Source organism: Quercus robur, chromosome 2 (assembly GCF_932294415.1).
Source record: "Quercus robur chromosome 2, dhQueRobu3.1, whole genome shotgun sequence".
In the NCBI taxonomy this organism is placed as follows: domain Eukaryota; kingdom Viridiplantae; phylum Streptophyta; class Magnoliopsida; order Fagales; family Fagaceae; genus Quercus; species Quercus robur.
Genome location: NC_065535.1, coordinates 97,701,114 through 97,713,371, shown reverse-complemented (window position 1 = coordinate 97,713,371; position 12,258 = coordinate 97,701,114). Strand labels below are relative to the sequence as shown.

The 12,258-nt window shown below is 33.9% G+C and overlaps 1 pseudogene; it reads left to right on the top strand.

Annotated features, from left to right (window-relative positions):
• The first annotated feature begins 2,853 nt into the window (after positions 1 to 2,853).
• LOC126716123 (leucine-rich repeat receptor protein kinase HPCA1-like) lies at positions 2,854 to 11,770 on the top strand (annotated as a pseudogene).
• Positions 11,771 to 12,258: the final 488 nt, after the last annotated feature.

The following is a 12,258-nucleotide window of genomic DNA, read 5'->3' as shown; positions in this document are numbered from 1 at the left end:
AAGACCGTGCGGCTTGGATTTTTGACTTATTGACTATTAGTTGGTGTTGGGGACTGTTTATTTGGCGATTAGGAAAGGCAAGACATGTGACTAACTTTAATAAAAGCCACTCTTAGTGCTTGAAACTTTTTTTTTTTTAAATGAACTTTTATAAAAGAAGATGGTAAAAGTCACTCTTTTTATTTTTTTTGGTACTAGAAACTTTTTTATAAAAAAATAAAAAATAAAAAATACCTTTGTCTACGCGGTATAGACGACTTTAGTCTTAGTACTTGAAACTTTTTTTAAAGATAAAATTAGCTTTTATAAAATAAAATCGTAAAAGTTGCTCTTGGTCTGTTTGTACTTGAAACTTTTTAATAATAATAAGAAAAAATTCATGGTCTACGCGGTATAGACTACCTTAGTCTTAGTGCATATATGACATAAAATCTGTTCACATTTACATCTATTCTTATCCACTAAAATAAGAAAATTATTAAGTATCCACCACTTACATCATTTCTACTATATACATACTGTAATTCTTAATAAAAATAATATAATTAAATTAGATGATGCAATTTATAATTTATCAAAAAATTATTATTATGAAATTATGGATTTCTTTTATAATAGGGACGAAGCCTTTTTTTTAAAAAAAAAGAAAGAAACATTTTGTATTTGGGGGCTTAGGCCTTGGGCTTGCCCCCTAGCATATACAAAGGAACAACCACTTTCGTGTTTTTTTTTTTTTTTTTGGGTCAAAAGAACAACCCCATTTAAACTAGATAAAAATGGGAAATGCATTAAGACCTATAAGCTAATAATAGAACTTCTTTATAATATGCTATTTGCAAAACAAAATTATATATATATATATATATTATGTGTCTATTTGAGAATAATTTATGCCAAAGATGCTAATACTGTGTATTCATCAACACAAAATCGGAGAAGATTCCTAACTTCTTGTTTCAAGGGTGTCCAAACACTAGTGGACCGGAGAGAGCTCTTGCATATTATTATTATTATAAATTCCTTACCTTAGCTTAATTTTATGAGTAGGAAGTGAATGGAATCGACCAATTCAAATGGTAATCTATTCAGCAAAAAAAAAAAAAAAAACTCAAATGGTAATCTGGTCCATTTCTCAATATGATAGATTTCTCTCAAGAGACTCAGGATTACATAGTTGCTTTGACCAAATCAAAGCTTCTGCTAAAATGGAATAGAGGACAAACAAAGTGGGACGGAGAGAGTAATACATATTGACATGTAAATTCACGAGAGCTTTTAGATTAAATCGACGTTGACTTTTTATAACGGAAGTATTGCAATTTATTGAGATTCTGAATCCCATAATTTGTATTTGACTGAGTAATCTCAACCAGAAGATCACATCTTATCTTAACATTATTATGGTTGGCCAGGCCTGGACTTGTTGATTTGGATTTTGTATATATATTATACAGAAAAATGCTAATCAATGTTTTTAGGGTATTAATTAATAATATATTTTAAAAAAAATTTATTTAAAAAAATATTTAATGTTTTGATAATTTTTTTTTTATCTCTCATAATGTTTTAATATTTTTTTTTCATTATAATATAATATTATTAGATGACAAAGTTGATACATCCATGAAATTGATGGAACTGCAAAAGCCAAAAGGTCACGTCGCCGGCGCTGGAACCGAAACGTTTATGGACTGACTCTATGATTCTATGACTATTGACTATGACAGTCTTCACCTCTAATCAATAACAAGTCTCTACTCTCTATAAAAATTTCTATGCAAAAATGAATAATATTATTAGTAGGTTAAAAAATTGCACTATATTTATATATATTATATACTCATTTTAGTTAACCTAATTATATATATTAACGCACAGGAACTATATTTTATATTTATTGTATTAGGTTAAAATGTGTTAAAATAAAAATAATGCAGAAAGAGACAAAAATAAATAAAAATACAAAAAAGGGAAGCAAAAAAGAAAAGAGAGAAAAAATGCATTGAGAATTATCATGATTTGCTTAATAGCCTATGTCCTCAACCAAAAATTTAGGATGTTTGGTTCATTGTGATGTATCATTGATGTGATGCATATTACGATGGTGTAACACTTAGGTTTTGATTTATTTTATATTTTTTAACATTACCATAATTTAAAATTAAAAAATATATCACATCATCTTAATCTCATCACCTTTCTAAACAATGTAATGTTGTATTCTTGTATTAAGATTAAAATAATATAAGATTACAATAAAGTAATATTATGGCGTAATGTAACATCACGGCGAACCAAACGCCCAATAATGTAATATCACATCATCTACATCTTTGTTATTCATATGAATTGTGTTTTACAATGAACCTAAAGTAGGGGCTACTTCCACACTAACTCTGTGATTGCAGTATTAATAATATGGGTAACTGGTACATCATCCGGGCATTCTTTAGGCTAAATGGCATTATCTTGTAACAAAATGTGCACTCCTATTAGTAAAGACGCGTTAGCGTATCTAAATGTAAGGGGCCTCTCATTAGCGCCTACTTACTACTACGTCTTTTTTCAAGTAACAATGATGGCTTCCTCCACAATTGCAAGAACCCAACCAATTATAATTTAGCTTTGTGTATTATTTCTGGTGGAATAAGTAGTGTAATAACTTTCAACCATGCTGAATCATGGATTTAAAGATAATTTTATGTCCTCATTAATCATTTATGTGGCAGATATTATTTTGATAATCTGTCCATTGACTTACATACATACATACATACATATATATATATATATATAAATATATATATATATATATATATATATTTCCCTACCAATTAAAGTCAAGCAATATGTGATCATGACTGGTGAATTGTTCCGCATTGCAATATACGCGATAATGCGAGCAGAGAAGTTCCTTGCAAGTTCTTATATACTCATGTAGTAATACTAGTTAATATATAAGAAACAGTTGGTTACAAATTTAAACAAACTTTGCTAGCTATTGAGTTTTGTCCAAAGATAGCTTTACTCTGCTTAATATATTAGATATATGGGTGATCTCAGTTTCCGAAAGATTTTGTTATCCAACTTGATACAGTCCTCAGAGTGATAACTACGGTTTGTTTAGTAATGGTTCAAAGAAGTCAGCTGTTCCTACTGCTTGTTTTCATCATATTTTCAGCTATAGCAGCCGAGACAGAAAATCAAGACTGTAAGTTCAGTTCATTTCTATCATCTTGTTAGTTTGTGTTACTGTTATAGTATTAGTTTGGTTGGAATATGAGAGACAAAGCTTTTGTACTTTGAACAACGATTTGTTTTACTCAAGATTCATGTCAGTTTCTGGAATCTGAGCAGTACAAATCGTATGGTTAGTTATTCGGCAGCACATGACTCTAGGAAATACTTAGTCAACACTAAGATGCATCACCAATAAAGAGGTTCTTTATTTTGGCTATTTGGATTGCTGAAGTAACATAAATTTTGGTATCAATTTGTTTTTTTTTTTTGCCACGTTATGTTTTTTTTTTTTTTTTTTTTTTTTTTTTTTTTTTTTTTTTTCCATAATTCCATCACAGGGCCTTAGCTAATGTTACACGTCCTTCCAATTTACGTGAATCTTCAATCTATTTTGAACTATATATTAGATAGTCTTGTTTGATAATTTGGAGATTGAGTTATGATGTTTTTAATATCCGTATGCAGATGTTGCTTTGCTTTCTCTCAAGAGTATGTGGCAGAATACACCACCCAATTGGGTGGGTCCGGATCCTTGTGGCAAGGGATGGGAAGGAATTGGGTGCACAAATTCACGTGTCACCTCCATGTAAGCTTTCTGCTTGGTTTTCGCTTTCAAGTTTTTGTTGGCACGTTTGCTTGTTCATGACAATTCCAAATTTTGATATAAAGCTGACTTTGTATCATTTCAGAATGTTATCAAGCATTGGTTTGACAGGCTCGCTGTCTGGAGATTTCGTAATGTTATCTGAATTAAAGACTCTGTATGTTTTCTATGTTCACTTTGCCTTTGTTATTTAAGTCTTCAGATTCAATTTCCAACTGATATCCCTGAACCACCATTCTGCTACAAGAAACTGCAGTGCTCAAAAATATAAAAATTCACTGCTTAATGTTTGTGGAAGTTATGGGGAGTATTACTCATGCCTCCAGCCTCATGGTCATTGAGATGTGGATCTCACTGTGGCCGATTTAGGCAATTATATCACAAAAACAATGATTGGAGATTTTACTTTCTTTTAAAATGTCCTAACTAAATCAAATGAAAATCTCAATTCCACATGCTTATTTGGTAGTAACTTGATCAGTAAGTTTAGTAATGCATTCCTGACTAGCTTCTTTCATATAGGGATCTATCTTACAACAAGGGCCTGACAGGACCAATCCCACGATCAATTGGGAATTTGAAGAAACTATTGAACTTGTAAGAAAATATTGATTGTTATTAACAGTCTGTGCTGGAACTCAAGTTGGATGGTAAAGATCTTCCTAATTTACTATGTTTCTTTCTTATTTGCATATCAGAATCCTAGTTGGGTGCAGCTTCTCAGGTCCTATTCCTGACACAATAGGATCTCTACGGCAGCTACTCTATCTGTAAGGATTCTGACTCTGTAATTTCTTCAAGAATTCAAATGTTTTACTGCAAAGGACAATATGAATCAAATTCCTTATGAATGCTATCTTCCATGTAATAAATGACACAACTTTAGATGAAGGGTCTACTAGTAAGTCCTGAAAATTTACCATCTCTGTCTGTAATGTATGTTTGTGTACATATATAAACATAATTCACTCCGAGTTTCTTCTATTTTTAGTGCAGTAAAATGAAAGGGCTAACATACTGTGAAATTTGAAACACTTTGTTGCTTTCATCTGCAGATCTCTGAATTCTAATCAATTTAGTGGACAAATTCCGCCTTCAATTGGTAATCTATCCAGTCTTCTTTGGCTTGATCTAACTGACAACCAGCTTAATGGACCCATTCCAATCTCTGATGGGATCACATGTGGTCTTGATATGCTACTTAATGCCAGACACTTGTATGTCAACTCTCTTTGTGAAATGAGCTTGTTAGAATAACAATTAAGTTATTAAATTCACCATTTCCTAACAGGTTAAGTTTTTGGGAGAATCATTAATTTATTATAGTATCAGAGCAAAAGATATTTAATTTGAACTTCATCTCTACTCTAGCTCTCATTTAAAAAGTTCCAAACCTCACGTGGGGCTCCACTCATAAAAGGGGAGTTAGGGCCCACACGCATAGGTAGTGTTAAAATAATGATTAAATGATTGAATTCACTATTTTATAACAGTTTTAAGCTTTGGGAACAATCAATAATTTATCAGATTTGATTTAATTTTTTTCATCCTATGACTTTATTTTCCCCAACTATAACAACCATCTAAGATTCTGTCTCTTATCATCAGTCATCTTGGACAGAATAATCTTTCAGGAACGATCCCACCTCAGCTTTTCAACTCAGAAATGCCCCTGATACATGTGTAAGATTAGTTATACTTCTAATATCTGGAATCTCTTGGTATAATCAAGTTACATGAGAAGATATATGCATTATTTGGTTACTTCAATATTGTTAAAATGCATATGTATATAGATAATATATATCTAATAGCCCTACTAAACTTACATTATTTTTCTGTTTCGTGTTTAATCATTATTCATTAATAGCTTCTTTCACATGTTACGCCCATTTTTTTTCTTTTTTAATTTTTTAGTGAAGAGGTATTGTCTCCTAGAATTGCATCTTGATATATTGTGGTAATGTTAACCATGACTTTCTTTATTTGTAGTAGTCTCCCTTAGATGGACAGAACACACACACGCATGCATGCAGAGTAGATATTTTGCATCATCTTTTGCTTTTTAACAAAATATATTTTGGAATTTCTACATAACTTTCTATCAACTCATTGATTCTTCTGGCAGGCTCTTGGATGGCAACCTACTGACTGGCAGCATTCCTTCCACCCTTGGACTTGTGCAAGCCTTGGAGGTGTTGTGAGTATCTGTCACACACTCCAGAAAATTTACTAGAGATTTCTATTGGCTATGGATTTCTGATAAGTTATTGTTGTTTAATATTTGTTTTTGGCTATAGGCGCATTGATGGGAATGCATTAAGTGGACCCGTGCCTTCAAACTTCAACAATCTTACAAACCTTAGTCAGATGTAAGAAGGAAAAAGAGACATGCCAAATTAAGCTATATATTTGCTTGAGAAAGGTTATTATGACCTGGTATGGAAACTTTATAAGGCTTGCTTTTTGATGATATATAGTTTTTTTCAGGTTCTTGTCCAACAATAAACTGACTGGTCCTCTGCCCAACCTTACTGGCATGATCTTCCTCAACTACGTGTAAGTAATAATGACATACTAACATATGAATATCAATGTTAGTGTGGGCTTAAGTAAATTGTTTGTTAGACTTATCACAAAAATAATCATTTAAGCCTTTACAGCCCACCAAAGAAGATGCTCAGTCGCCTAACAATATCTAGTTCTCTTGGTTTTGAGTTTCATTTGTTGACTGAGATGATTTTGGCAGGGATATCAGTAATAATACCTTTGATGGATCAGACGCTCCTCCATGGTTCCCAACCTTACAGTCTTTGACAACATTGTATTTTCTCTCTCTCTCTCTCTCTCTCAATGTGTGTGTCTCTACTCAAACATGCATTTGTGTGAAACAAAGATGTTTATTTTCCAGGATATGAGGAGAAATGTGCTTTTCTTTTTGGCCTCAAGTTTAAATTATTCAATACTAATGTAAAACCTGTCTACCTTGCATGGCAGAATAATGGAAAACACACAACTTCAAGGACAATTTCCAGTTGCCCTATTCAACTTACCCCTTCTACAGACTGTGTGAGTATCAGGCTATCAACTTGTCTAAAGTAGCATTACACTCATTGCAATGGATGTTGAGAAATCCAAATTGAATAAATTAGTAATTCTTTTGTATGAAGCCTAAGGAGGGTAGTTACACTCATTGCAATGGATGATGATTATAAGGAAATTATTCTGACATGTCGTAACAGGGTAATAAAGAAAAACAAGCTCAATGGGTCCTTGGTTATTGGCACCACCCATAGCAACCAACTCAAACTCATCGATTTGCAGTTCAATTTTATTCATCACTTAGATGGAAAGGAAGCATACAATGGTACATTGAAGTAAGATGAATTTCCTAGTAACTTTGGCCCATTCTATTTTATAGTATTGAAAGGACCAGCTAGTTTTTTTGGAAGTTAAATTTCCAAGAAAATGTACTCATTGTTTTATAGCCTATAATAGTTATGTCTCATTATTGTGGTAACACTGTATTATCTTCTACAGACTGGAGGATAACCCAATCTGTGAGGTGACAGGAAATCTAAGTAGTTACTGCACAGTTTCCCTCTCCAATGCCTCATATTTGACACAAAAAATTGATTGTGAGCCTGTTCCCTGCAGTTCAGATCAGATTTCAAGCCCTTACTGTAGGTGTGCATATCCATACACAGGAACCCTCTTCTTCCAAACTTTGTCCTTCTCGGACTTGGGGAACAATACTTACTACAACATACTTGAGAAATCTCTCATGGATTCTTTTCACTCCCATCAACTTCCTGTGGATTCAGTCTCTCTAACTCTGAGTAATCCCATTACGGCTTCATCTAAGTACCTTGAAGTGAAGCTAAAAGTCTTTCCTTATGGCCAAGTCAGTTTCAATCTAACGGGAATTTCTAGTATTGGGTTCATGCTTAGCAACCAGACTTTCAAGCCTCCACCCCAACTTTTTGGACCTTTCTATTTTATCGGTGATAAGTATGAGAAATATACAGGTAATTTTGTGTTTAAATGATAAAATTTCTGCGTTTTTTAGTAATTATCTTAATGCATCTCTCTTCATGCCAACAGAATCAAAAAAGTCATCAAGAAGTAGTATTGTGATTGAAGTTGTAGTTGGCGGTTCCATTCTGCTGCTGGTAATACTCCTTGCAGGGGTTTATGTTCTCCACACAAAGAAAAGAGCAAAAAGAGCAATTGAACACACCAGTCACTTTTGTAAGATGGGTTTTTGTTTTTATTTTGCACTTTTTGGCTAATCATATGGGATTCGTAGGGTTATTTTTCTAATTCATGTCAAATAAAGCAGCACAATTGGACCAGAGCAGTAGGGGTGGTAGTGTTATTAAGGTAAAAGGTGTGGGGTGGTTTTCCCTTAAAGAGCTTGAGAAATACACCAAACATTTTTGAGTAGCCAATGAGATTGGATCAGGCGGCTATGGGAAGGTCAGTTTTGATTGTCCCTCAGTAGTATATCATATAAATGTATGTCAATATGCATGACCAATCTTTTATATTCCAGGGGTAAAAATATGAAAATTGTTTTCAAATTTCAAATTTGTTTTGCGTTTTGCCACTTGTAATCCTTCCTTTATTTTTAAGTTTTTAATTTTAACTATTTAATTTTATTTAAGACCAGCTTTTGAACCTTGTTGCTAATTTTCCAAACAATTGCTGTCACTAAATGTCTTGTTTGTCAACATTTATACAGGTTTATCAAGGTTCTCTTCCTACTGGGCAACTGATTGCCATTAAACGGGCTAAAAAAGAATCTATGCAGGGAGGGCTTGAGTTCAAAACTGAGATTGAACTTTTATCAAGGGTCCATCATAAGAATCTTGTCATCCTTCTGGGGTTTTGTTTTGAGAAAGGTGAACAAATTCTGGTGTATGAGTATGTTTCAAATGGTAGTCTAAAGGATAGTCTTTCAGGTACTTTCATCCATTTTCCTCCTCCACTCAATAAGAATTATAGTATTTTTGACACTTCAATTTCTCACGTAATTGATAATCACATTGAATTATTCAATTCACTGGCATTTGAAGTAATTAACATTAAGTCAATAATTGTTAGGCCATACACCTTGCATCTACCTACAAAAGCAATAGAAAAATCTGATAGTAGCATAACTATAAAATTTTGTAGTCTACCAATAATGCTCTCATCCAAAGATGACATGAGAGGAATTAAATAACTTGGCAAATACTGCAATTTGTCTTTAGCCTGACCCTGATCACTTCTCTTGTAGAGAATAAAATGAGTTCTAGGTTGACAATTTTGATAAAATTGTGCCAAAGGATTTGATGACTATATGCTAGGAATTCTACCACCCAAACCCTTTTCCTTTGTAACAATATCCGTGCATCAGAATTCCACTTGCCAGTTAATATAAGGGTTTAAATATTTTGAGTGTACCTCATTGTCCAATTGCAAAATTGACATGCTGACATCTAGCTTGACATGCACCAATGAAAGTATTTGTCAGATTCTCATTCCTGTGTCAGTACATAATGAACCACCCTGAAACCTCAAACAAAGTTTTTGAAGTCAAAAGATACTGAATCCTAATTCATTTTTTTCTCTTAGTTGAAAACTAACATATTGTCTACAGGGAAGTCAGGGATCAGGTTAGATTGGATGAGGAGACTTAGAGTGGCCCTTGGTGCAGCCAGAGGTCTAGCCTATCTTCATGAATTTGCCAATCCACCTATTATACATAGGGACATAAAATCAAACAACATCCTCCTGGATGAGTCATTAAATGCTAAAGTTTCTGATTTTGGAATCTCCAAGCCAATTGATGACAGTGAAGGAAGTCATGTTGTCACTCAAGTTAAAGGGACAATGGTTAGTTCAGGATCCTTTTACCTCTACTTCAACAAAAATAATGCATTTGTTATGTTCCTTAATTGATAATATAAACATCAGAATCTGGTCAGTCTAGGAGCATCTAACAATGAAATTACTAGATCTGGATTTGGACAGAAACTCAACCCAATGCTCTCTAGTCTTGTATAAAAGTATTACTGGATTTTACCAAATTTAGAAATGATTCTCATTATTTAGCTAGGCATCTGCTCTATATATTGCTCACCTTCAATGGATTGTCCTTGTGAAAAACACATAAAATAATAAAAGGTAAGCAAAGCAATACATAAAATGTGACATGATTTGGCAAACTCCATGTCTACATCCACAGGCAACACCGACCAAAAATATCCACTATCAATGATAATTACAACCACAGTCCAAACTCTCATGAACCTCACAAATATAAACTAACCAAAATCCCCAATACACCTAAAGGTTCTCTCACACTAACGTACTAAACAAAGCTTAGTCTCCAACTCTCTCTAGGAAAACTGTCTTCTAATTAATTCTTATGCACAAAAAAAAAAAAAAAAAAAAAAAAGGGCTACGCCACAGCTCTATTTATAAGGACCATTGCACCTCCTTATTATTCTTCTAGCTAATATAGGATTCTGAAACTAACTAGGAAACCTCCAAAATTTTTGTTTCATCGGCTGGACCTAAGAAGTCCCAAATTTTGCAAACCCAACAACAACAAAAAAGAGATCCCAAAAATATATAATGAAAATCGACTTTAGTCAGGCATCTTTTCTAAAGTAAAAGTAATAGCAAGATAAACTTGGTTAAGTAGATAAATGTAAAGGAATGAAGTAGATAACCATTTTTTAGGAATGATCAAGTTTAGTTTTTTGAAATTCCAGGTGGAGCTTCTAGGAATGTTTCAAGGAATGAAGTAGATAAATGTAAAGATAGCTACCAATTTTTTTCCCTCTTTCACTAAAGTTTTAGGGCCAGCCATTGGCAAGGGATTTTTTCAAACTCACGCACACATACTTCTACTAGTACCTGGAGGCCTTAAACTAATTAGGAAAACGAAGTAACCAGTAGGAGCTATTCACCACACCAACTATATACTGCACAAAAATTTATGTAAGTGTTATAGGCAGGGCAAGCATTTCTTTCTGCCTACTATTACTGCCAAAACCACCAAATATCTGGAGGGGAAGAGATTTTCATTTAATGATCCCACAATCTGCCATTGCAGAGTAGGGATGGTTTCTGTTGGACCATAAAAGTACTAGTATGAGTTTATGGTAGTTTAGGCATTCTTGATTTCCAATTACTTGAAGAGGAAAAGCTTAAGTTTCAAAATTTTTGTCTTAATATTATCTAAATTTCACAAAAATACATCAAAATCTAGCACTAAGAATGTATTTGATCAACTGCAGGGCTACATGGATCCAGAATATTACATGACCCATAAGTTGACTGAGAAAAGTGACGTATATAGCTTTGGAGTGCTAATGTTGGAGCTGTTAACAGCAAGAAAGCCAATAGAGCATGGGAAATATATTGTGAGAGAGGTTCAGGAGACAATGGATAAGACAAAAGATTTATACAACCTTCATGAATTTCTTGACCCAGCCATTGGTTTGGGAACAACCATGAAAGGTTTAAAAAAGTTTGTGGATCTGGCAATGAGGTGTGTGAAAGATCCTGGATCTGACAGGCCTATGATGGTTGAGGTGGTTAAAGAGATTGAAAACATTTTGGAGCTCGCTCGTGTAAATCCCGATGCTAATTCCACATCCACTTCTGCAAGTTACGAGGAGACCAGTAAAGGGAGTTCCCCCTATCCAGGGTATCCTTATAGTTGAGGCACTTGTGTTATAGTGGATTCTACCTTCCAAGATAGAGCCTTTCTCCAAATTTCATTCCAATTAAATGATCCACAACTGGCAATATAAAGATATGAAATGGGGTTTTTCCAAACATCGTAAAAGTGAGATTTTTTTTTTTCATTTATTCGAATAAAATATTCTAATCTACTTTATGTAGAATATCCAGTTATTATTGCACATCCTAATGCTTGTGTTCATATAGTAAGTTACCAAAACCGTGTTAATGATGGTACTTTTTTTATTTGTGTAAGGTTGAATTTATTCAACCATCTAATTGGCTTTATTCCGTGCCAAATTTGCTTGTATTTCAGCATTTAGTAACCCTGTATTTAGGTGGGTTTGTTGTAAGGGTAGTGAGTGAGATAGAGTGAAGTTTGCTCAAGAGTGTGCAAGAAAACAGAGACTCGCGGCTTGGCCTCTCGGGTAACTCGCGGCTGCGAGCCGCCAAACGCAGCACACGTGCCAAGCATGCCGGAAGGTGAACAGTCATGCTAGCTGGAGCACTACAGGACAAAACAGGACAACTGGCTATACGGTTATCTCGCGACTTAGTCAAGCCGCGAGGTCAAGCCGCGAGCCACCCCTGTTTTGTAAAACCTGACGTTTCACATTCCTCTCCCACTCCAGTATAAATACCCCTTTTACCCACAAATGTAAGAGAGCTTCTAG